The sequence below is a fragment of the Panthera pardus genome, unplaced genomic scaffold (assembly GCF_024362965.1).
Source record: "Panthera pardus isolate Hobbes unplaced genomic scaffold, ASM2436296v1 HiC_scaffold_1, whole genome shotgun sequence".
In the NCBI taxonomy this organism is placed as follows: Eukaryota; Metazoa; Chordata; class Mammalia; order Carnivora; family Felidae; genus Panthera; species Panthera pardus.
Genome location: NW_026526654.1, coordinates 13553425 through 13580846, shown reverse-complemented (window position 1 = coordinate 13580846; position 27422 = coordinate 13553425). Strand labels below are relative to the sequence as shown.

The 27422-nt window shown below is 39.7% G+C and overlaps 1 pseudogene; it reads right to left on the bottom strand.

The window, feature by feature from the left end:
* LOC109263957 (PIH1 domain-containing protein 2-like) overlaps positions 1-27422 on the bottom strand; it is a 93943-nt pseudogene that overhangs the window by 19303 nt on the left and 47218 nt on the right.

Sequence of the window (27422 nt, the reverse complement as noted above, 5' to 3'; positions counted from 1 at the left end):
ATAGAATTAATTCAAATATTTGAGTTTGTGATTTCTTCTTAGGCTATTTCAACCTTGCCAGCTGTTGCCCTGAACTGGAAAAATCCATCTAATACTACCTTCATAACTACATGTGGAACAGCATCGTATCTTCAAGTAATTTCCATGTCCTTATCTCATTGAGGGAATGAAATACAGTTACAGACCAGATACTTCATAATCTCTGATTTACACATATAATAATATCGTTTCCAAATCAGATTTAGTGGCTTTCCAACACTGGTATGTTTCCATGTGCCTTTCTGATCATAATAAGTAGAGGAAGGAGCCATGCCCTAATTCTTTCCCTGGACATTCTCTTCCTTCTCATATTCTCTCTTAGCCAAACCATTCACAGCTGGTGAAAGGGCATTGACTCTACGCATGCCAAAAGCTAGCTCTTCGGTACTCTGCCTTTCAGACCAGGTTTTGCATTGGGATTTTCATACGTTAAGCCGAGACCTCCAGTGACTTAATTCGTCCTGTCAAGCTGTCTTTTGAATTTCTTCTCTTACTCCCGTTCCACCTTCTCCTAAAACCTCAAGGAACTTCCTTTTACTTAGGAACCAAATACTCACAATTCAATTTCATTTCCATTTCATGCTGAGACCTTGAAGTAGGACACCCTCTGCTATAAAATTTAAAGCTGATTCATGGTGTTAAGCCCTTCGGAAAACAAAGTTGTATTTATTAAAGTGAATACAAAAAATTTTTTAAGAGTGAATACAGATTTTTTTTTTAATTTTCATACAAAATGCGCTAGTATTAATTTGTTCTCCATATCCAAAACGTATATATTTTCCCTAAACTCACAATTGTCATTCTCGATATTAGAACAGTATCTTGACCCTGGTGCTCCTTTATACAATGCGCTGCCCTCAAAGATGAACACTTCTGGCACTTAGCCAATCTCAGGCTTTGCTTACTACTGGCAATCTTTTAACTATTTGTATTTTGCTTTCTTTCTTCATTTTTTCCTCTTCATTTCCATATCTTCTACTCCCCACCCATCTAAATACTTTAACTTTTATTCCAGTTTTTTCTATTATTCAATGTTTTTTTCATACTCCAACGATACCATCTAACACTTTTTCCCTGCCTTCAAGGAAAGTCCTGGCTCCAATTTGAAATTCGTTATTTCTTATGTGAGAGTGATAAAAATGATAGTTATTTCTCAGAAGTGTTTAAAGTATCAAATGAGTTAATGTGGTTGAAAAGAGAATTAATTTCTGAAGAGCACTATGCAATGATGGGTATTCCAATGTAATCATTTTACATGGGCCCCAAACTGACATCAAAACCCTTATGTAGAAAGACATCCTTGTTCATGGATTGGAAGGATTAATATTGTTAAAATACCCACACCATCAATGGACTCAAAGCAATCCCTATTAAAATTCCAATGGTTTTCTACAGTGAAATAGAGCAAAGACTCCCAAATTCGTAGAGCACTTCAGAAGACCTCAAAAAGCCTCAAAAACACAAGCACGTTTGACAAAGAACAAACTGGCAACATCACACGTCTTGATTCCAAACTATATTTATAAAGCTATGATAATCAAAAGAGTATGACACTGGCATAAAAACAGACACATAGATTAACAGAATGATGAGGGCTCAGAAATACACCCACGCAGGGGCGCCTGGGTGGCTCAGTCAGTTAAGCATCTGACTTCAGCTCAGGTCATGATCTCACGGTTCGTGAGTTTGAGCCACAAGTACGGCTCCGTGCTGACAGCTCAGAGCCTGGAGCCTGCTTCGGATTCTGTGTCTCCCTCGCTCTCTGCCCCTCCCCCGCTCATGCTCTGCCTCTCTCAAAAATAAACTTTAAAAAATTTGAAAGAAAAAAGAAAGAAAGAAACCCATGTATCTACAATCAACTAATATTTGGCCAGAGAGCCAAGAACAGTCATTGAAGAAAGGAAAGTCTCTTCCATAAATGGTGTTGGGAACACCAGATAGTCATATGCAAAAGAATGAAAATGGACCCCTATCTTACACTAATCACAAAACTAGCTGAAATTGGTATCATAACTTAATTAGGATCTACAACCATTAACACTCCTGGAAGAAAACATAGGAAAAAATCTCCTTGACACTGGCCTTGGCAATGACTGAACACCAAGAGCACAAGCAACAAAAGCAAAAATCAGTAAGTGGGGCTACGTCAAACTAAAAAGCTTCCATGCAGGGAAAAAAAAATTACCAGAATGAAAAGGTAACCTACGGAATGGGAGAAATCATCTGCCAATCGGATGTCTGATAAGGGCTAATATCCAAAATATATAAAGAACTCATACAACAGTGGAAAACAAATAATCCAACTGAAAAAATAGGTAAAGGACATGAGTAGATATTTTTCCAAAGAAGACACAGAAAGAGTCAACAAGTACAGGAAAAGGTGCTCAACAGGACTAATCATTCCAGAAATGCAAGTCAAAATCATGAGGATCTACTGCTTCACACCTGTTAGGATGGCTATGATCAAACAGACAAGGGAAGAATGCTGGTAAAGATCTAGAAAAAAGGGAACATTGTGCACTATTGGCAGGAGTATAAGTTTACACAGTCACTGTGGAAAACAGTATGGAGGTTCCCCCCAAAATTAAAATAGATCTACCATGTGACCTGGCAATTGCATCTCTGTATATTTATCCAAAGGAAATAAAACTACTATCTCACTGAGATATCTGCCCTGTTCAACTGAAGCATTATTCACCATAGCCAAGACATGGAAACAACGTAAGTGTTCAGCAACAGACAAATGGTTACCCCCAAAAATGTCGCATGTATATGCAATGGCTATTAGTCGGCCATTCAAGAAAGAAGGAAATCCTACCATTTGCAACTTTGGTGAACCTTGAGAGCACTGTGTGAGACAAAATAGGTCAGACAAAGAAAGACAAACACTGTATGACCTTGCCCCTTATGTGGAATTGAACAAAGCCAAACTCGTCAACAGAGAGTAGCTGGTGGTTGCAGGGGCTGCGGAGTGAAGCAACTGAGGAGACGCTGGGTCAAAGGACACACACTTCTAGTTATGACTACATTCTAGAGATCTAATGTACAGCATGGTGACTACAGTTAGTACTTAACTGCATTATTGAAAATTGCTAGAAGGACAGATCTCAAATGTTCTCACCATGACAACACCACCACCACCAACAACAACAACAAAAATGGTAATTATATGAAGTGAAAGATGTTAACTAACCTCATTGCGGTAATCAGTTTACAATATATAAGTGTATCAAATCATCGCAGTGTATACCTTAAACTTACACAATGTTATATGTCGATTATATCTCAATAAATCTGGGGGAAAAGAACCTCTTCTGCAATCCTTTCAATGGTAGGATATGAGCTCTTGGATAATGGGGAACAGGTTTTTACTCATCTTTATGTTCGTAGCATTTAGTATATTGCCCACCACAATTTAGATGTTCACTTAGTGAATTAGTTAATCACTACCTGCTATTTATTTTATCAGCTGCATAAACTAGAACTTGCAAAAATGCTAAATATTTATCCAATTTATGGTGAATTTGCAGCTCACTTTTTGCTTGCGGTTATATTACAAATTACGTTGTATGCAAGGGGAAAAATAACCAATATTGTCTATGCCAGTATAACATATATGCTAGTACTGTCTATGCTATATGTATATGCAATATTGTCTATGCTAGTATAATATATATGCTAGTATTGTCTATATAGTACACGAGCACATTTGTGTATTTTTGGAAGCAGACATGTCTCTACAAAAAAGAAAACTCATTTTTTGGTCAATGAATCTTTCCCCACATTAATCATTCTAAGGTAAAACAAGGTGTTATTATGAGAGTATATCTACCTGAAACAGAGACTGTATTGCCTGAGCCTTAAGAGATTTAAAAATCAACATCCTGATGACGACACAGCCTAGGTAATTGTTTTCCATCTGATCTACATTTTGGATCTGTACGAAACTTGAATTCAGCTTGCCCTCAACCTCCACATGTAAACTCTGTCCCTTTGCTAACGCAGGTGCTACCCTAGTCTATCCACATCTGTTCCCATCACTAATAATATTATATGTTTGAATGGTGTGTTAAGTGTGTGATGTTTGGTTTGATCACTTAAAATTTATCAACAACTCCTGTTAATTGACAGAAGCAGAAATTTTCCAGTTGACTAGACCGTGTCAGAAGCCTACCCTACTCTTCTGCTCTTCCTTAGGGCGCTTCATCTGGGAATCTAATTTTCAGTTAGACACCTCTAAAAGCTCTGGTCCTCTGATTTTAATTATTTATTGAATTAAATGTTGCCTGCATTAACCGTAACCATTTATGTGGATAATAAGTATATATGTTTTATTCATTATAATATCCTCACTGGCTGGCTCAGTAAAATCTGTTGAATGATAAATGAACCAGACGACTGACTAATCTCCGGTCACGTTTGTGACGATTTTTCTGCACAATGCTGACTCCTGCAAACCAAACACTGGGATTTTTATTTGTTTGTTTACTTCTTAGCAGATGATGAAAATTACAGAGAAGGCCAAGTTACATTTCTGGGCGCCAATCTCATGAAATCTTATGAGAACCCCTTAGTTGGTAGAAGGGACCGGACTCCTTCCTCTGTACGGACAGAGCTGAGCTCCGCGGAGGCCGGCAGGTCACAGAGCTCCGATTCCATGCTACTGCTCCCCCCATTTAGGGGGAGCGACTGAGCGAACTCTTTCCCCAACAGCCTTAAACAGGTGTCCCCTGCGGATGGCGTATGAGACGCCAAACCACATCAGACATCAGGAAACGTGTGAATACATCAGGCGCTACACATATTCCTCATTCATGACAACACAGCGCCCACAACCACTGCCCTGCTTTACTTAAGTGACATATGGCAAGCAAAAATTGGGACTCTGAGCAACCAAAACAGGAGGAAATTGCGCGTTGCCGGTGACCACGGAGGCAGCAATCGTCTTATGCTGTTATACAAAAGCGGCACCAGTACCCGGAAGAGCCAATCCCTGTGTCCGTTGACAAAGATTTTCCCTAGTAAATCACTGACCCTTGGTTTTCGTTATATAGAACAAACAACTCAGATTGTATAAAAGCGTCGCGGGTGAACCCGTTGAAGGCTTACTCTGATCAACATTCAAAAAGAAATCGATAAGAAGTGTTGGTCCACAGAGATGCAAAGGTGTATGGCAACTGTTCTCCCGAACAAACTTGCTAACGGTTTTATTCCGCTAACAGTGGTTCTCAAAACCTACAGAGGCAAACGATAATTCTCCTGGATAGTATTCCAGACTCTAGGATCTTGACAGGATATACAGATGGTACTCAAGTTGGCATGACGTGAGGTTTTTTTTGCTTTGTGGAGGTTGTTGTTGTTTTTACAACAGACAGGATGCGGGGATACCCTGAGGGGTAGTGTAAAACCCAGAGGCTAGCCTGATCCTAGCTTTTCCCACCATCGATACCCAAAATGACAGGGGGAAGGAGAGGAAGTTTCGGAAGGGTCTCCTTTGGAAGGTCAAAGGCCTGTTGAGGACCCGGCCAGGACAGGGCAACATCCAGGAGAAGAATTAAGAGAAGACTGCAGCCATCGCTTCCTCCACTGCTCTCCTCATCTTCCGAAGCAACCACTATCCTGGCCCAAATGGTGAAGGACCTCACTGACACAGAGCTTGGAGTAGATGGGATGGCTGCAACTCCCACCGCAGAGCAGACGATGGCAGAGATTGGATCTGGTGGGACAAACAGGTGTCAGTGTATCTGGCATCTTCATTTCAGGGATGAGAACACTGGGCTCCAGAGAGGCTAACACAGCTGCTGAATAGCGCTTTCATATAATCACTTCAACACAATTATTCCGTCTCCCGCTTTATGCTTACTACTGACCTACAATGAAAATCTCCTGGGCCTTATGCTATTGTATACATCTACTATTATATAGTACTTCTTTATTAATATTTTAAGCTCTCATCGCTATTTATTACTGAGAGTAAAATTTCTTTTACACTTGATCTTAGCCAAAAGGCCGAGAACCGATAGAGTAAAATTTCTTTTAAGCAATTCTGCTGTAGAGCCATAACCAAAAATGCTTGTATGCTGATGAGAAATCCATACATATGCATACATACCAACTATTTTGACCAATCTGAAACCCTAACCTTAAAATCTTCCAGTAATAGCTGCATATGGCAGGAAATATTATCATCACAATTGTATCAATGAGAATGTCTAAGTAAGTGTAAGTAAGTGGGTTTATTCAGAGATACAAACTTCATTAGCCTGCTCAAAGGCTCTACAAATTCACATGAGTTGAGTCCTGATTACGTTCTTTCTTCTTTTTCTGATTCACGGTTCATATGTCTTTAATTTTACAAAATATGATACCAGACCTAATGTTAGATGCCTCATGGTAAAGGAGTTCAAAGCTATTGCCAATATTTGTATATCTTCTTACGAGCCTTTGAAAACGATATTCACAGCTACCTGATCTGGCTACCTTCCTATAACTAGTGTATCATTTATTCTAGTGAGTTTGTAAGTAAAAGTACGTATTTACAAAGTTTTTTCATTAGAAAAATATTACTGCCAGTGTGGGCACTCTTGTAAACTCATACATATAACTCATAGACTAAGGACTCTTCTCTGAACATTCTCTTGTATGTGCTTCAATCAACTGCTCTTATGTGCTATCACTCATTCTTTTAGACCTGGTGGTTTCATCCATTACTGTGATTCATGAAACTTTAATTCATATTTATATTCCTATCTCCTAATTAGGTGTGGATCTGCCACACCTGTGGTCACTAATTATGCCATGGCCATCCCAAAGCCAGTATGCCCATCAGTCTACATTTTACGTAGTTTGCTCAGTGGAACCACCATTGAAACATTTGGGTCCATCTGAACTTTGGGTGCCATCCACAGCATCTAAATCTTTTCTGTCTTCCACACCAGAATCCTGCCAGTGCTGCCTCCATATTTTTCTCTTTTCTTCCATCCCAGCATCACTGTCCTAACTGGTCCTCCTTGTTTCGCAACTGCAGCAGTCTTCTAATTATTACCTCAGTTTCTGAATTGGCCTTTATCTGTCTTTTGTCCACACTAGGGCCTGAAGGTTAGTTCTTAAATGCCAACCTGACTGTGATTTTTTCCTATTTTTAATCCTTCTATTTGGGCCATTCATGCTCTGGCCTCACCCTTCCCTGCTCTCCCTCCACTGGTGATTATAGGTTAAATCTTGTGAAAAGAATGCACCTCTCTGCATGTGTTATCATCACTACCTTCCTGCCTAAAGTAGCTTCCTCCTCTTTCTTTGTATGGTAGCCCCTATTTGAACTTCCACATTCATGCCAGCCCTCTCTATTGTTCCTCCTAGGGGATTCCACAGCTCCATGGGGTAACAGTTACTACTGGGCTCTTGTCCATTTGCAACATCACCCAGTAAAAGGCGAGTTGCAGACACCAGGGACTTGTCTTGGGGACCTCAGCATCTAATGTGGTCACTGGATATATCCACCAATGAATGATCATATGGTTTGGCTCAGTTTTTGTCCCCTAATGGAAGTATTTTGTCAAGATGTTGAAGGAAAGGGGTAGTTGGAAAGTTGGTGAAGAAAAATTTAAAAATTTATGATAATTATTAAAAATGCTGGCCCGGAGGTTGATTATCACAGAAAACAAATATGTTAGCCTCTTGGGGGCGCCTGGGTGGCTCAGTCTGTTAAGAAAACAAATATGTTTAGCCTAGTTAACTTAATGGAACCTTAACTAGATTGAAGAGAAACCCAAGTGTGCGTCACAACAATGGAACTGGGATTGGAGTGAGGAGGCAGGGATGACAGAGGGGCTCTGGTCCGACTTGACTGATCCCTCGGGTTCCAAGGGAATGAAACAAAGCCTCATCTGAACTGGACTAAGAGTAGAAGTTGGGAAATATTGCGAAACAAAAGGAAGAAATTTGTGTGTGTGTGTGTGTGTGTGTGTGTGAGAGAGAGAGAGAGAGAGAGAGAGAGAGAGAGCACGCTCTACAATATCAAGGGAAATCTTCACTGTCACCCCTAGAACTGGTTATGCTATAAGAATTGTTCAAACACATGAGTTAGAGTGTGAATTTAGCATCAGTCAAAACCATCTCATTATATTTATCCTATAAGATGCTCTACCCGATATCATGCAAAATGCTGCCTGATATGTTGTACTTAACCTATTTATATAATTTCCCCAAACCGCATTAGTTGACAACAAGCACAGAACAAGTAATACCTGATTCTGCTTCTATTAACAAGTAGGTTTATGTCAAGGTTTTAGTATTAGCATTTTTTAAATCTCATCTTCAAAGTTGCTGTCCATTAACGAGTCTCAAGTTTGAATCAGACTTCGTTACTCTGAATCAATTTCTACTGTAATTTTAGGTTATAAAGTCTCTCCCACCTACATAGCCTATTATAAATTCTGGTATCCAGACATAAATAAACCCACCTCAGCTTAACTACTTTCTTTAGTCTCTAAATTGACAATGAATCATTACAGTTTTTTTTTTATCTTAGTCTTTAAAAGTTGCTTGAAATATTCTGGAAAAAAAAGTATATGAGCTGGAATATGAATTCAAGAGTTACTCATGCTAGTCACTCTTATTTTCAAGCATGGTAACTAATACCGGAACCATTCCAAACAGGTGACAGAATCTTCAGAAAACAAGAGTCAAATATCTTCTGTAAATTTCCCCACAGTTTGAATTTAACTTTAAGCCAACTTATCTAAAGGAGATGCATCGTACAGGAGGAGCAGCACATCCCTTCTTTTTCGCTGTGCATCCATGGAAATGACGAACAGCTGCCTGTCACCCTTTCGTTCAGTCTGAAAGCTCTTGGATTTTGTCACTCTTTTGGGTTGTTTTTTTTTTTTGTTTTCTGTTTAAATATTTTTAAACGTTTATTCATTTTTGAGAGATAGAGCACAAGCAAGGGAGGGGCAGAGAGAGGTGGAGACACAGAATCTGAAGCAGATTCCAGGCTCTGAGCCATCAGCACAGAGCCCGATGTGGGACTCGAACCCACAAACTGTGAGATCATGACCTGAGCCGAAGTCAGATGCTTAACCGACTGAGCCCCCCAGGCGCCCCTGGGTTGTTGTTTTTATTAACCCAATTTGGCTTCTCCCCTCTTGAATAATTGCTGTGTTCTAACTGTTAGACTCCAGAAGTGGACAGAGACTCACAGAATCTGATATTAGTGATTATAATAGGAAAAGTCCTTTCTTCTCTATTCGGAGTATCCTATAGTTCTTTTAACCATCAATATTAAATACCACAAAATACACCAATATGTTATAAGACCGTTTTTTTTCAAAACGTCCCTCACCCACAAAAACAAAACAACACGAAACAAAAAAACCCTACTAAAATCTGCGAGGTATTGCCAGTTTCAACAAGTATTCCTGGAACCTACATAATTGGGTTTCAAAAAATCTTACTGTCCCTATTTTCTACCTATGGGACATTAGGAATAATGTTAACTCCATCACAAGAATTTAATATCCTGTAAAGCAAACTTCAATCACAAAGGAAGCACTGAGTAATTACTGTACTTACACCCTTTGAGTGCTTATAGGATATATTCATGCCTAAAGCTATGTTTAAATTGAACCAAATAATTGGTGTAAGTTCTTGAACAAGAGGGAAAAAAATGTGTCCAAACAGGTTCTTCTCACAGTGAAGACATAAGAATATCTCTGGGTCCATCTATTCCCAGTCACCTATCTCTGGAGGGTAGAACGATGAGAACAAAAAGGGAAAGAAAAAATGGAAGAGGCAAAGTGAATACGCACGTTCATTTCAGAGGGTATTTATCTGCACCTACAAATAACTCCAAACACAGAGTGCATGCCAGGCAAACAGGCGAAGATTAGCTAAGGTAACAGTAGAGCCACACATCTCCAATTTTTACTCGGAACACGGGGGGAATTACAAACCATGCCTGTGTTTCTGGATAACATAAACTACAGTCAAACAATAGGTCAATGGAATTTGCTCACTCTTGGGCCATACATACATAAATACACATTCTCATGAAAGAAGGGGAAGAAAAGTCACTGATCAAAAGAAGGGAAAAGCTGTAATTAACAAGGTTCATCATTCGAATGCAGTAAGGCATCCTTCTATACAAGCCACAGGTCAGCAAAGAGATGGAAAGTCTCACTGAACTTGGCCAGTGCACCCCTCTCTGGGTTAGCTCTGCCTCTCTCTACAGGCTACACACCCCTAGCCTTCTAACAAGGTGAGGCATACAATGATGGAAGAAAGGGCCTTTACGTTTTTCTGTATAAAGTATCCACTCTCCTCAAATAAACTCCATACTCAGATGGTAGAAGGCTCTGTTCTTTTACGATTTCAACATATCTCTTTATCTTAGCATAATGCTGAACACACAGCGATTATGATGCTTATTATCTCTAACAACACCACAGTGCATAGAGCACTTTACATTGTGCCATTCGTAAAGCCAAATTACCACAAGCTAATAATGAGTGAAGGCTTAACATACATTTTCAAGATTCCATTGACTATAACATTCTGGAAGAAAACATTTTCTTCTCCAACTTTATTCTCTGTTGTCTTGTGCTGAGTCAGTACAAGTGAGGAAAATTCTCCTACACTGTAGAACATTTTTTTGTTCTTTCTTTCCTCCTCCTCCTCCCCCTCCTCCTCCTCCTCCTCCTCCTCCTCCTCCTCGTGGAGTTTTAAAACCTATCTTGCTTCTTACCAGACTGATGCCTGCCAGACTCAAAAGTATATCAATATAGTCTATTTGTGTCTTATTATTTTTCCATGCTACCATTTTTTCAAACATCAAGTATTGATAGTTAAATCATTTACATCAAAACATGCTTTGATGCTAATGTAAGATAATCTTTGTGTGTGTTAATTATCCAGACTAATAATTCTCCTTAAAGAAATTTCCCTCTTCAGATTTAAAGTCATGATTATTGGATTTCCTTTTATTTGTCTTATGTACTTTGCTTCTTTCAACTTTCTGAGTCCTATAATAAATTGAGCACAGTTTTTAGTCACATCAAATAGCATCAAATTTGCTAACATTCATTTTTCCCCATTATGGAACTACTCTGCTGTATTTTTTAAACTGAATTTTTTTCTAGCATAATATAATACTTTGCTTACCGTTTCCCTTGTATTTAATTTAAAGGACTCTCTTTGACATTGCAATTATCCCAATTTTCTCCTTCCATTTGATAGGGCCAGTTGACTGAGATGTGTTTAATCTTAATTTCCACCGGCCAGGATACGTTGTTATCCCAATGCCATCTAAATTTTCCATGAATCTGTATTTCTCCCAATAATTACTAATCATCTCTGAATGTAGTAATCTCTATTTTTATTGATCTTTATTATTCTTCCACCTTCTCTAAACACTGATGTTATTTTATGCTTTTAACGTGTCCTTCCCCTCTATCACTCATGAAATAGCCTCCTTGTTTCTTCCTGGTGGTCTTAAATCCAATTCATTCTCCAAGACGCCATCAGTTATCTCTCTGAAATACCCAACTTAACCCTTACGTGAACAAAATTTTTCAATAGCATCCCTCATTATGGAATGAGGAAAAGTTCCTGAGTAGGAAAACTCTAATTGTCTGACCCATGCATGTTCTACCACATTAAAAATCGCACCATACTCAGGGCACCTGGGTGCCTGGGTGGCTCAGTCAGGTAAGCACCTGACTTGTGATTTTGACTCAGGTCCTGATCTCACGGGTCAGAGGGATTGAGCCCCTTATCAGGCTCGGAGCTGTTAATGCTAACAGCTCAGAGCCTGCTTGGGATTCTCCTTCTGCCCCTCCTCTCCTTGCGTGCATACGCTCTCTCTCGCTCAAAATAAATAAACTTTAAAAAAAAAAGTACAACATACTTCTTATGTTATTTTCCTAGTCTGCACAAGAAAGAATTTTCAACAGACTTAATAAAATGCATTTTAATAGAAATGGCTGAAGATGATCATTTTATTTTTCTCTATCTTTAAAAAGTTTGGAAGCAATTTTCACCAATTTAAATAGCATACCTGTTTCCCTCAGTTTGGGTTACATGGTTCTATGGAAGTCTTTCAAAAGCAAGGCATATTGCTATGATTTGGAAAACAATATTCTTGGCCACAGAGATGTGTTGACATGGAAGGAAGGATACACAATTTTCCCCATAATTCATGCTTCCTGCTTTTATCCTCATGGAGACAGGACGCCTTGGCAGCTATCCACTCACTAACAATCAGTGGCAGGCGATTTTCTTTTTGTGTATTTTCTTCTCCTTTGCATGCAACATTATTTTTCAGAGGGCACAATGAAATCAAATTCACACTAAATATAATAATGCCCGTTGAGCATGCTGGCTTCTTATCTCTAGAGGTTAAGATCTTTTTCATTCAGAACTGAAACACTACTGTTATTAATTGTACTGCTGTATTATTAGTAACACAATTTTCCTACTAGCTGCACAAAAACTACTGAAACATAGCTGCAAAGTTCCATGTTATGACAGCCTTGCAATGACACCATTATCATTGATCCCTTCCTTTTATCCCTTCCTTTTATTCCTTCATTTGTGTTCTTCCTGTCTCTCCTTTGAATTCTGAAATATATTCAAGAAGCAGATGAGCCAAGACGTAGTGCAATATAAATTATTAGGAATTGTATACAGAGTGGAAAGCCTTTCCATTTGGAAGAGTTTTACAGTTTCATGTTAAGCATTTCTAAGTAGAGTGTGCCAGTGGGAGATAAAACAACACTTTGCTCCCAAACGAAGTCCTCCTGGCTAGTCCGACGCTGAATGCATCCCACAGCACAAAAGTGCTGGCAATAAGAAAAAACAATCTACCCAAAATATATTGTGGAATGACATGCGATGTTTGCCAAATTAGTGAAAAGAGTAAAAACATAAATTATGGACTTTCGAGCACATATAAATGCCAGGAACTTTATGTTTTCTCTTTGAAGCTCACAACAATTCTCTCATAATTAGCCTCAGGTTACAGAAAAACCCAGCCTCAAGAGAGCCCAATAAATTTAAAATCCCACAACCAGGAAATGGCAGGCGTCAGTGCCCCTAGGCTCATTGATCCCCAAAGCCCGAGTTCCCAACCATGGTATATCCAGACCTTCCGCTCAGCTCCTAATCCTCCCACCCACCACACTAGGGGAAAACCTCGCGAAAATGACTGTGGCCTTAGACATCACTGCAGTCATTGAAACACCTTCTGTAGGGATATGAAAACATCACTGCAAAATCAGAAGCAAATTATTCCGGTGCAGCCACCAGCCTCCTCTCATTACGCCCCATTTGCAGCCTCTTCCACGGGGCTGGCTCGGCCAGGACCCTCTGGGTCCTGACATGGACGGGGCATGCCTTGCTCAGCACAATGCCTGGGTATTCACTCCGTGAGTACTGGTTTTCCAGAACCTCCTTTGGGTCTCCCTTCCCCTTGGATATGTAAACACACAGATGGTGGGAGCAGCAGAGAAACTTCTATTTCAACAGTTTTTCTACAGACCCCCAGGTCCCCCCTACTTGCCCCCAGCCCCCACCACAGTTAAAGGCTAGAAAGTGGACTCATTGTTTACTTTTACAAGTAACTCTTACAATAAACAGGGTTTGTTTTGCTTATAATAAATTTCAGGGCAGAAGGTCTGGGACTAATTCTTAAGTGCTTCTAAAAATAGAATGAACACATAAAAATGTTTTATGCAAAAGATCACCAAAAGAATGCTGGGAATTTGGAAAGCGTAAGATGATGAGGTCAGTGGATGAGAGCAAAAGGGCAAGAGTGAGCATCCAAATGTTGGTCAGGATCCCTTGACCCAACAGAAGAAGAAGGAGCATGAATGGGTAAAGACCCTGGGATTGTAGTTACATTGTTTTTGACTAATTGTAAGAGAGAGGAGAAAATCCACATCAGCTGAAGAAGAAACACACAGGGAGCAAGGGAGAGTAAAAAAGGAAAAAGAGGGAAGGAGAAAGAAAAGGGAGGAGGAGGGAAGGAGGAAGAGGCAGAGAGGGGAGAGGGAGCTGGAAGAAAATAGAGGGAGAGGAAGGAAGGGGGAGGGGAGGAAGGGAGGGGGAGGCGGGGGGGGGGAGGCAGACAGAGGGAAGATGGGGCTTAATAAATATTTTGAAGAACCAAGCTGTATCTAACAACTTCTTTTACAATCGTCACCCTTAAAGGCCTATCATTAATATTTGTTGCTTGACTGGAGTTTAGGACCGAGAAAGCAAGGAAAAGAGAAAGAAAAGAAAAAGACAGTAGAGTACAGCCGAAGTTTGGAGGTAGACATTGCCTAACTTTTGGGGGCAAGATAACTAACGCTGAAATGAAGTAGGAAGCTGAAGATACTTCACTCTCAAATTTGACATTTTTTACAAAATCTTCTTTAATTAGTTTAGCGTCCTATTGTTGTTATTCATATTGTTTTTCTAGAAGCTCTGTCATGGCTTGCATTCGTTCAATTACATAAAATGAGTTTAAAAACAGTCAAAGTAATTTCTAAATTACAAACGACAGAACACTCAAGCCTTTCTCTCAGTATCACTTGGACTGAGTTAGAATACTTTGCTCTTTCTCTAAAATAATAAACTCTAGATCTTTGGGGTTGTTCTAGAAATAGCTTTTATGCCACAAATCGATTCTATATTACTCCAGCTCCCCAATCACATTTCAAGGGAATTGGTTTGCATCATTTCTTTTGCTACAGGCTCTGTACAATTTGTCAGTTAAACTATTTAAATGCCCTTAAATACCGCTTGTCCTCATATGTCTTGACTGTCCTCCAGTCTTGTCTACACATTGATAAAAAAATTAAAGGTACAGTATGGATCATAATAGTAAGATATTTGTTAGAGAAGCATTTACACTACAATGTCATTTGCTGTCACAGAAATCTGGAGATTCTAGATGACTGAATGTAATTATTTCATTACAATTATTCTCCACTGCCTCCGTAGCTAATTTTCTTTCCCAGGTACCCATGCGTACAAAGCACAGCAGTGACACAGTTCCGAGACATTTCCGAAGAGCAGATCAACTGTACCAAGATGATCTCAATTTGTTGTAAAATATTTGCAAGCAAGGTCCTGAATAGATGAACAATTACTAAGGAGGTGCGATTACAATGCCGTCCTAGGTGATGCTCAGGTACCATTCTTCCCTCGTGTACAAGGAACTCCAAGAAAAATCCAATAAAAGGTAATAATAACAAGACAGATGGTTTGGGCAGGACCTTGGCAGCTGTCGATAGAAATTATAGATCAGTGCGTTCCATTCCTTACAAGTTTTTCTAGAAACTGACTGCAGAAATTAAAATCCTGTCAGGGCCAACTAAATGTGTGCCCTATATTGCTAACATAATATTCAGTTGGATGTGAACAGATTTTAATTTCATATCCTAATTAACACTGATAGAGAACAATTTCAAAAATGTTTCACAAGGGTGAACCAAGTCTACTCAGCTCTCTAAAATTGGTCGTGAATATATGCATACACATAGACTCCCTGGTTGTGCGCCTCCTTCCTCTTTCCCAGCACACACCCTGCACTGTGCTGGCTGAATGAAATGATTGTGAATTACTCTCTGTCTTTTGCACATTCCATTGCCTGAATTCTATCACTATTTGTGTATCAGCGGTTTGAGGACCCATCTCGTTTGCTTAAGTTTTTAGGTGGGAATGTGTTTTAGAAATTAAAAAAAAAAATTGCAAAAGGAAATTTGCATGAAATGTATCTCATGCAAATGCCTGAATAGGAAAAGCTCTTCACTGGCAAGGTATTTCAATCTATTATCAAGGAATTATTTGCTGGATGGCTCCACTCACAGATAAAGAAAAGACACTTGTATCAAAAATCAATATAGGTTTCAAAACTTTGGTGTCACAATTTTTATAATTGTTTTGTTTCAATTTGTAAGACTGTCCCTTTTTCTTTCATTGGAGAAAATGTATTTTTCACTTAGCAGGTTACAAATTAGTATGCTGTACAGATATCCCAGAAAAATTTCATATTACCACAGGTAGAAATGACAACATTAGCAGGCTTCCCAACGCATGCCTCTGGGATATTTTCAATTTTTCTTTCATAGGCTGCATCTATTTTATCTGTATATACTACAGATGACTAAAAGAAACACAAGATTTGCAAATAATACCAAAACCATACTATTTATAAAATATATCCTTATATAAATATATATAGGATATATATAAAATATATCCTATGCCACGTAATAAGGATCTGAACTAAGGCTGAGAACTTTGGAATAAAGAGGAAATAGCCAGGGAGGGGTGAAAGCTTGAAGTTTCCAGCCTTGCTGATGTGAGAACAATGGTGAACGATGGCGTTAGTTCTGCTCCAGCTGGATGGAAGCATTCACCAGAGAAAAGCATTTCAAATACAACACAGCCATACCTCTATCTCAGATTGTGACTCAGGGCGTTATGCCTTTGGTCCTAGCAGAGAGGGAGAGAGAATGAGCCAAGGGCACAGACAGGTACCTGGGATGTGGTGGTCTGTGCAAATAATTGAGATAAAGGAGGGCTTGTAGGTACGTCGAGTGTTGGCTCAGTTTTTTTCCCCACCGACCCTAAATGTTTCTTCACCTCTGTCACACCTTCTGTGAGTCCTGTAGAACATCTTTTCTTTGCTTGTCTCCTCTGTGAGCCGTCACAGCATGCTGCACTGCCACAAGATCAGCTAGACACCTCCAGTGGCTCTGTTTCTGTTTTCTGAGTGGGAGTGGACACCCACAGACGGTAAGTAGATGGAACAATTTAGGCAGGAAATGATCTGTTTTCCTTTAAGGAGGGGCTCACCTACCCATTCATCTCATTATTGGACCAGAGCGTATAATTACTGAGTAACATTCTTGGCTTTCAGAGCTCACATCAGCACAAGTTTCGCTCTTCTAGACCCAGAATGGCACTAAGCTTTCCAAACTGGTTGGGGTTTCCCAGGCCATAGTCTTTCGATCTCCTTTGCCCTTAATTATAAAAAAGCTACTCTAAGTGCATGGCTAGGGCTACAGACCCCAAGGAAAACCTCAAACTAACACTCCAGGAGCCACCAATCTGAGCAAAGACAGAAGGGCAAGATACTTGCCCTGAGTAATGGAGTCTTCTCTAGTTTACCACACCAGCTTTTCTGCAAAACGAACACAGCATGCCCCCCATGATGGTCACTCCTTCCTCCTGGATCACTGATTTGGACAGAGGGTAACATCTAATATTTCCTTATTCTTCCTTTATTCTCAAAGTGAGCCGGTTCATCACCCCGCTTCCAATCTCGGGGGATTGCCCACATCATAAAACTGGTAGTGTCACGGAGTGTTCCCCCGTCATGATGCATCACCAAGTGCTGTCCACTCTCCACTCAACCTGTCACAGTTTCTGTTCTCTCCTGTAGTTTCCCGGGATTATCTTTCCAAAGCAGAAATGCAATCATGCGAATCCCCCATGGTAAGACGTCCACTGATGCCAAACACAGCACAGACTAAAATACAGCCCTGCTTCCTGTCCCCCCCCCACCCCCCCACCCCCACCCCTCCGCATCTCATGGTTCTTCTCCGTGTCTTCAAGACCTCGCATGCGCCCACCTCCTGTCCGGCATGCTCCTCGGTCATTCATTGGAAAAACGTCTTCTGCATCAGTTAAGCCCAAGGCACTGCTCCAGTGAGGGAAAGCAGGAGCAAAAACACTCCGGTTCTATCCTCATTCTTTGCATGTCCTCCTTCTTCAGTGGGGCTTAAAGGCCATTTCCTTTCTCAAAGAAGCTTTCTCAATCTTTACCCAGTATAAACTCATCTCATATGGTCCCACCGTGCAGCCTTGGGGATCTACAGTGGAATGACCCCCCCGCTGGCAGGTGAGCTCCCCGAAGAAAGCAATGGTCCGTCTTAGCCCGTCACAAACCCACCATGCAGGGGGTACCAATACACACGTGCTGAACTCAACCAATTTCTTTGTCACCATGGAAGAATATTGCTGCACTCTTATGTTGCCTCTACTGATCTTATATATTACACACAATCTTCTTAAATGTGCAACATGTCGCCATCGATTTCCCCCAAACCTATCAGTGTCACTAGCACTGACAGTTCCAAACAAGCTTCACTTGCAGGCTCTCTGGCACAGGTATAGGTAATATTTCAGATGTCCAAGGTACTTTCATTCCTTGATAATTACAAAATAAACATGCTTATTCTCCATCCTCCCAGGGGCTCTTTTATTCTTACTGAGGAGAAGGAGTTGGGCAAACCTATAACAGACTGCAGTGTCTATCCACCTTCTCCTGACCCTTTATTTCCATGCAGGGAAAAAAGAAATGCACGGTTTCCATATTTGTAAATTACATTCCATGAGTAAATGCACACTGACCTCAGAAATAGTATACTTTATTTAATCCTATGTGCAATCAACTCCCAAGATTTGGATCACAGGAGCAAATTATATGCAAATTCAGCATAGTTTTATAGTTTCAGAAGTCTTGGATAAATATTTTGCAAGCATCTTCTTCGTGAATTGCTAACAGTTCTAACTCCTGTCGACGCTGGATTTTCAGTTTAACTGCCTGTGGCTTCTTCTGGCCCAGATCCCTGACGTGGACAGGGCTGCTGATCATAAAATCATGGGAGATGTTTCATGTACCAAATTAAAAGGGCTAGACCCAACACCTGTCATTTAAAAATGAGGTTTAAAGTGAAAACAGATTGACTGCCTTCAAATATATTTTTACTGTTATTCAATGTTCTAAATAGATTTTGTAGAATTATATAGAAAGAAACATTCAGAAAGCTCACCCTTTTATAACAGTTTCAGACTGCAAGTATTCTGAACTGAGCATATAAACCTCAAAGTGACCTAGAGAGAAAAGGAATGTACACGGATTTGTGCAGGAATGACCTAGTTTCTAATACTAAATATTCCACTGTGCTCCAGGTTCTGTCACTGACAGCTTTAAAATTCTCTATGCCTTTAGGTGTTTCCTTAATGCAGTCACTGATGATGTGGCTTCAGGCTGACCTTTTAATTTGGGAGAAGATGAAATAGATATAACGTGTTTTACTACTTGTAAAAACATTAAAACACTAAAATGTTAAAACATTCTAGATGAAATTAAGGAAATTCTTTTAGAAAAGAACCAAAAAAGAGTAATAAATCTCGGGGCACATCATCTTTTTACAAAGTCGGTTATGGATTGTGTCCATCTCGTGTTATGATTTCATAAAACTTTTAAATGATAACAATATATAACTTCATGAGTTTTATAAAGCAATGGATTGTTCATTTATCATTAAGCATGGTATCAACATGTGACATCTCGTAGGAAAAGAAGAATGCCTTTGTGTGAGGTTGATTCAGTACACCAAGTAGATGAGAAAAATCTGAAATTCACTGGAAGGATATTTCTTACAAAAGTCATTTCTTAATCTCTGACCTACCATTAGGATCATTTCCAAAGAAACTGAAATGCCTGCATTTTCTTTTCTGTACGTGTCTCCAACCAACTACAGGTAATTGAAAATAAAAAAGGCTTTTTAGCAGTCTTTTAACCCCAAGAATTTAAATGCAAGGAATCAATAACACATGCTTAAAACCTCCTGACTCACACGCATGATGCTACTTTACTTCTTTTCTTTCAAAATCATTCTTATAAATCATATTGCTTTGCTAACAGACACGCTGTAATTCTTTTTCAAAGTTAATACAATTTTTGGCAGGTTCCTCCTATTTCTATTTTTGTGATTTCTCATATGTATTTAAAACTTTAAATATCCAGCCAGTAGACACTTATTAAAATACCTAATAGTAACACATGCTTGCAAAAAACATAAAACATGAAGATATTTCGTTTCTTCTAGTATTAATCTCTTCGTGAGTTCTTTGTAAGTTGTTATAAAATATTCAATATGAAAGTATGATGATTTCATTGATCTGAGAGTCAGCTTATTCAGCTTCATAAAGCACTTTGTTTTATGGCAAAGTGTAATTCTCAAAATCGAATGTGCACCCAGAATACAAACTATCACCATGCATAAATATACAATGTGGTGGGTTATTGACTGATATTTCTGCACCTGGCTGACTCGGCAAAAAATCAAGTATCAAGGAGGTAAAAACAAAAGGTTTAACACTTCAAATAAAGGATCCGCAGGCATCTAAAAATCCCAACAAAGATACGAACATTTTCAAAAGACATGAACGTTAATTTTCAGCAAAAAGAAAAATCAAGCAGCCCTTGTAGATTTTATATTATTATTTCCACACCACATTGCCTACCTACATATTGGGATAAAATAGTAAATGTTATCGATGATAAATAAAGACAGCGATTTCAACGCGGCTCCTTCTCCAAACAGTTACTATACACAGGAAGCAAATATTATCTACTGAGCTCTAGGCCTTCCTCAGCCAGGCTATTTAGGAAAATTACGTTGCTTTTTTTTTCTTTTCAGGTCTCGTGTAGTGTATGTATCCGAGGGGACCATAATGATAGCTAATCTGTAAAGGTACTATGGGACCCAAGTGCTTTTGTGGCCCAGATATATATTCCACAGGGAATACTTTATAAGACTACCATGTAAATGATTGCAGCAAATATTTATAATGAAATGCTTATGCGATTTATTTAGACTTTTTGATACTGAAGGAATCTCTCCCGACGCTTTTCCCCCCAGAAAATATAAATTTCGCTTATGTTGTTTAAAATTTTTTCCAAGATTGTTACTACCTTTGACTTGTTTCAGTCTTTCTCTTTCTCCTGACTTCCTATGCAAGTGCACTGTTTTAGCTTCAACAGATCCTCTTGCTGTGAACATCAACGGTGAGCAGAGGTTCTTAGAAAGACACCTGACTCATCAGAAAAGAAAGCTTAGCTGATAGAGGGAGAGGTCTCGCCGATCTTCATTTTCACTTCTAGTTGTGACAGAATCCTCAATACACAGATAAAAAGTACTCCTTGGGGGGCACCTGCGTGGCTCAGTCCATTAAGCAGCCGACTTTGGCTCAGGTCACGATCTTGTGGTTTGTGAGCTCAAGCCCTGCGTCAGGCTCTTTGCTGACAGCTGGAGCCTGCTTCAGATTTTGTGTCTTCCTCTCCTTCTGCCCCTTCCCCCTTGTGCGTTCTCTCTCTCTCTCTCTCTCTCTCTCTCTCTCAAAAATAAATAAACATTTAAGAAGTACTCCTTGGACAGATTAGGAGAACAATGTGGAAAACAATGCAGTAAGAGAAAAGGCATTTGGAAGATAACTTCCTAAATCTCTTAAAATTTATCTCTCTGCTTCTGCTCATAATATGAGACATAGCTGGGAATAAGGTCGAGCCGCCTAAAAAGGCAGGTCCAAATCTAAGTGCTCTGTGACCAGATTGTCCCATTTAAGACCCACTCCCACGGCTGGAAACAGGTGACTAATCAGTCTGCTTTTCTTGACTAACATCAAGACCGGGGCTAAGAAATCTTGTTTCCTGACATCAAAGACCATGTACATGTTTGCAGTGAAAATCACACCAGTGAGAAGGAAACAATCCGCTCTGAGAATGTGAGCCCAGACCATGCGAAGCCACTTCCAGGTCAACACAGAGCTTCAGACCAGAAGCTTCTGGATTCAGTATTCCACATTTCTCTTCAATGTGTAGTTTGCAGAGAAAATAAAACCCCAATCCCACATCCACTCCTTCACACCACTGTGAATCAGACCATGAATTTCTTAACAAAACCTAGGAGTGTGTTTTTTTTTTAAATATGAAATTTATTGTCAAATCGGTTTCCATACAACACCCAGTGCTCATCCCAACAGGTGCCCTCCTCAATGCCCATCACCCACCCTCCCCTCTCTCCCACCCCCCATCAACCCTCAGTTTGTTCTCAGTTTTTAAGAGTCTCTTATGCCTTGGCTCTCTACCTCTCTAACCACTTTTTTTTTCTTCCCCTCCCCCCATGGACTTCTGTTAAGTTTCTCAGGATCCACATAAGAGTGAAAACATATGGTATCTGTCTTTCTCTGTATGACTTATTTCACTTAGCATAACACTCTTAAGTCCCATCCACGTTGCTACAAAAGGCCATATTTCATTCTTTCTCATTGCGACGTAGTATTCCATTGTGCATATAAACCACAACTTCTTTATCCATTCAGCATGGTATTGGCACAAAGACAGACACATAGACCGATGGAATAGAATAGAAACCCCAGAACTAGACCCACAAAAGTATGGCCAGCTAATCTTTGACAACACAGGAAAGAATATCCAATGGAAAAAAGACAGTCTCTTTAACAAATGGTGCTAGGAGAACTGGACAGCAACATGCAGAAGGATGAAACTAAACCACTTTCTTACACCATTCACAAAAACAAACTCAAAATGGATAAAGGACCTGAACGTGAGACAGGAACCCATCAAAACCCTAGAGGAGAAAGCGGGAAAAAACCTCTCTGACCTCAGCCGCAGCAATTTCTTACTTGACACATCCCCAAAGGCAAGGGAATTAAAAGCAAAAATGAACTATTGGGACCTCATGAAGATAAAAAGCTTCTGCACTGCAAAGGAAACAATCAACAAAACTAAAACAATCAACAATGGAATGGGAAAAGATATCTGCAAATGACATATCAGACAAAGGGCTAGTATCCAAAATCTATAAAGAGCTCACCAAACTCCACACCCGAAAAACAAGTAATCCAGTGAAGAAATGGGCAGAAAACATGAATAGACACTTCTCTAAAGAAGACATCCGGATGGCCAACAGGCACATGAAAAGATGCTCAATGTCGCTCCTTATCAGGGAAATGCAAATCAAAACCACACTCAGATACCACCTCACACTAGTCAGAGTGGCTAAAATGAACAAATCAGGAGACTATAGATGCTGGCAAGGATGTGGAGAAACGGGAACCTCTTGCACTCTTGGTGGGAATGCAAACTGGTGCAGCTGCTCTGGAAAAGTGTGGAGGTTCCGCAAAAAATTAAAAATAGATCTACCCTATGACCCAGCAATAGCACTGCTAGGAATTTACCCGAGGGATACAGGAGTGCTGATGCACGGGGGCACTTGTACCCCAATGTCTATAGCAGCACTTTCAACAATAGGAGCGTGTTTTCAACTAGACACGGGCCACGTACGCAAGTTTTCTTCCCAAGCCACACAGCCCTCCTGTGTAATCACCCCTTCCTTTCCAAAGACACCCCTCTCGGGGGCCCCACCGCCCCCTGCAGCTGCTGAGATTAGCAACTGACTGCCGCCTCGCCTCGTGACTATGTGCCAATCCAAGTCATTCTCCAATTCACTTGCAACGTTCTTCTAGTTACACAGCAAAATTTCAAACCCTAGATAGCCCCTCTCCATCACCTCTGCGAATACACACTGCGGGCATGCTCTCTTTTGTGCAGCAGGTGACAAAGAGCTAACAGTCCCACCGGAAAATTAATTGCTGATGAATACTGGGATACAATTTCATAGCTGCTTTACTCTTGCGATTTCCTCAGGATGAATGCTATTTCCCCTTTGTTCACTTAAGATATTCTACCAACCCATCAAACCCCAACTTACATGCCACAGTTCTGTGACTATCCCTGAGTCCCAAATCAGAAATCATCGTTCCTTTCATTCTGATTATATGCCTTTCAGTCTCTATGTTACACTTTTTTTTTAATGTTTGTTTATTTTTAAGAGAGAGAAAGAGACAGAGCGTGAGTGGGGGAGGGGCAGAGAGAAGAGACAGAATCCGAAGCAGGCTCCAGGCTCTGAGCTGTCAGCACAGAGCCCAACACGGGGCTCGAACCCACGAACCGTGAGATCATGACCTGAGCCGAAGTGGGTCGCTTAACCAACTGAACCACCCAGGTGCGCCCCGTCTATGTTACACTTTTTATATTTTATGTTGATTGACGTCATAGGCACCAGCCATATATATCCACTCTAATTATGAGTTCACAGAAGACAGAAAATGCATCCTATTAATGTTTACAGCTCCCCTAAGGTCTAAAACTTGTTTTTTGGTAGACAAAACTTAAATCTCTGCACTTTTGCATAATTTCGTTGTTTTCACTGGCATCTAGAAAAGTTAATCGCAGCAGTTAAAAAAAATCTCCCTTTTCAATATTTTTATAAATAAGTGTGAGAGATGAAATCGAAGAAATAGAAACTATTTTAATGTTGTATACCACACAGGGTTGACTACTGAAATATGATTATTAATAACTGATGAAATCTTAAGTCCCATGAAAAGATAAAGCTTCACTCACTACAGCGAGATATACACTACATTAATGAAAAGTCTGAATGTGGAATAAATGCTCTAATATCGAGTATACATGCAGGTATTTTTATTTCCATCAAGTAAACATAACTACCAACCACATTTTGCTCGTGTGAGCACTTTGGACCTGCTTTAACGAATTAAATGTCTCTATGGTAATAGTATCTCTTGACTGTTCCAGTGAACACCTCTAAGATATTGGAAGACATTTTTTTCACTTGGATTAGAGAAAAAGACCGCTTGCAATGGGTTCATTTAATGAAGGTGCTGAAAATATGCAATGCTGACATATCTCAGCCCAGCTCCACTAAGGAATGGGCTGCTTTTGTCACGTGGATGAAAACATACTTCTCATCATGGCTACGAAGACTGTGCTCAGATATTAATCCTCTAACTTCTCCTTACTAATATATGTATATATTACACATGGATCCTTCCAGAACTTTGTACAACTTATTTAATATTTGGCATGTAAAACTTCTCATGATTCTAGTATTTATTTTTATTTTTCTCAAGCCAAATCTCTGTTTTCAAGATGTGTAATATTATGGAAATTTCTAAATAATGCCACAATAATTAATTTCTATCCACGATATTACGAGATTTTAGAAAGCTTATTCTGCCTTGGCCTTATATAGGGATAAGATTAGCCACTTTCTTAATATATAATGATTGTGGCACAAGCTTGGTCAAATTTTCATATATTGTGAATTGTGAGCTTTGAATAAATATGCTTATTTGTATGTGTCATTTGAACACAGCAAATTAATCACAATGAACAAAAAGAAACCAAAGCTATAATTAAGTTGATAAAAATGACTATTACATTCTGCAGCAGCATTATAGGTCTTGAAGGTGGCTGATTTAGAAACACAGATTACTACCTAAATAAACATCACGTGAACCAGAGAAACCTACCTGGAGAAGACCAAAATATTTATTTCCTCCCATAACATGTCCGTTGTGGAGAACTCATAAAATATATTTTGGAAAACTCAAACTTGTTTTAATATTTGCTTCTTTGTGTGCTTTTATATTTTCCTCTAACGTTGGCTATATATCAGGCACTGTTTATTATGTATTATTACATATAATACATGCCATATATTTTTTACATTTGTCAGTGTTGTGTAAATGACCCATATGTCCATCAGTTGGTGAAAACAACATGCGGCAGAGCCATACCATGGAATATTATTTGGGAATAAAAATGAATGTAGCACTCACATAAACATGTTAGTGCTCTACCTGCCAAAACTCTGTTTTAAAAACTGTGGCCAGATCAACCTCCCTAAAGTACAAATCTGTTCATGTCCCTTTGCTACTTACAAATACTAATCGCTTCTCACCGACCACTCAGTAAGATGGGGACTTAAATTATTGGTTCTCTGACACTATGGCCCCTGAAATGAAGCAAAAGCCTCTATCTGGACATTCTCTTTCTCTCCCTCTTTGTCTCTTCTCTCTCTCTCCCTTATCCTTCTGTCTTCTATCCTTCTTTTACTCCCCCCACACAGATTTCATAATCTATACCTTCTAGATTTCATAATCTATATCTGCCACTTGTTTTGCATGGTTTCTGACTCACAGTCATGTATCTACAGAGTTGTCTAAGCTGGTTCTATCTGAAACCAGTTTTTTCTCCAACAAACAGAGTCATTCACAGGGAATCCAGAAGCTGAATCCTTGAAATGCACATTACTGATTTCCCGCCCCTATCTCAAAGTCAAAGCTTTTTCTTCTCTTAACCCAGCCCTGTCTCATGTGACCCAGTTGGCAGAACCTTATTCCCACTTCTTTGTCCAAGAAGACCGTTCGGACATCTACGCTCTTACATAGACACTCCTTCAGAGGGGACTCTTTCTCTCACACACCGTTTGCGCCCTCTGCAGTGACACACAGTGTTTCGAACAAGGCAAGGTCTCAATAAGTACCTGTTTCGTGATGATGTACTGTGTGGTGTTTTGTGAACGCAAGATTTTCCTATTTCCCCAAAGGAATTTTTATGGTCACTAGACTCGTCGATGACCGTATATTTTCATGAGTATAACTGACTCCGAAGTCCTGAATCACATTCACATTCACAAGTTGGACGTGCAATCTGACATTTACTTTGCATATGTTATTCCAGACTTTTAATAGTGCATCACGCAAGCCGGCTAACACTGCCCTCAGCCTTGCTACCTGAAGTTCCCTATCTATCAACCTAGTAAAGGTGCTGCCACACAAACTTAGTTTTTCAAAACCTGCCAGGCAGAAGCTTATGGTATTTAGGGAGTCCAAAAGCCCTAAATGACAATTTCCAAGTGAATATTGCGAGAGTTCATCTCTTTCCCCTTTTCCACTATATAAATCTTTCTCTTCGTGCTCAAGGGCTTCACATTTTAATAGAAAATACATGTTTCCCGGTACCCACTACATTGATATTTCTGTCACAGTGCCTGCCGCTTACAGAGATTTTCCAATTCTAGTCTCTAGCTTAATAACCACAGGAGACACTGATTTGGCAAAATAGGATATTATTTCATGATGTAGTTCATAATGAATGTTAGAAACCTGGCAGCAAACTGCCCTTGCCATATATTTACTCCAGGTATTGGTAAAAAGCACCTTGTGGAATGTGCACTCTTGGGTACACAGATTAAATGCATAGCGACTTATTTTGTGTACTCTCTCCCCTAGCATTTTATCATAAATAGGCACACACACACAAACTATAGTCACTATACGTACCTGTGCATCACAACCTATGTTCCTTACTACAAAATGTGTCTCTAGTGCGAAAACAAAATTTTTTTTTAAGAACTAAAAATATTTCTGTGCGCGGGGAGCCTGGGTGGCTCAGTCGGTTAAGTGTCTGACTTCAGCTCAGGTCACGATCTCACGGTTTGTGAGTTTGAGCTCTGCGTCGGCCTCTGTGCCGGCAGCTCAGAGCCTGGAGCCTGCTTCAGATTCTGTGTCTCCTTGTCTCTCTCTCTCTCTCTGCCCCTCCCCTGCTCGTGCTCTGTCTCTCTCTCTGTCTCTCTCTCAAAAATAAATAAATATTAAAAATAAATTTTAAATAAAAATATTTCTGTGCTTAAGTATGCTTTTTTTTT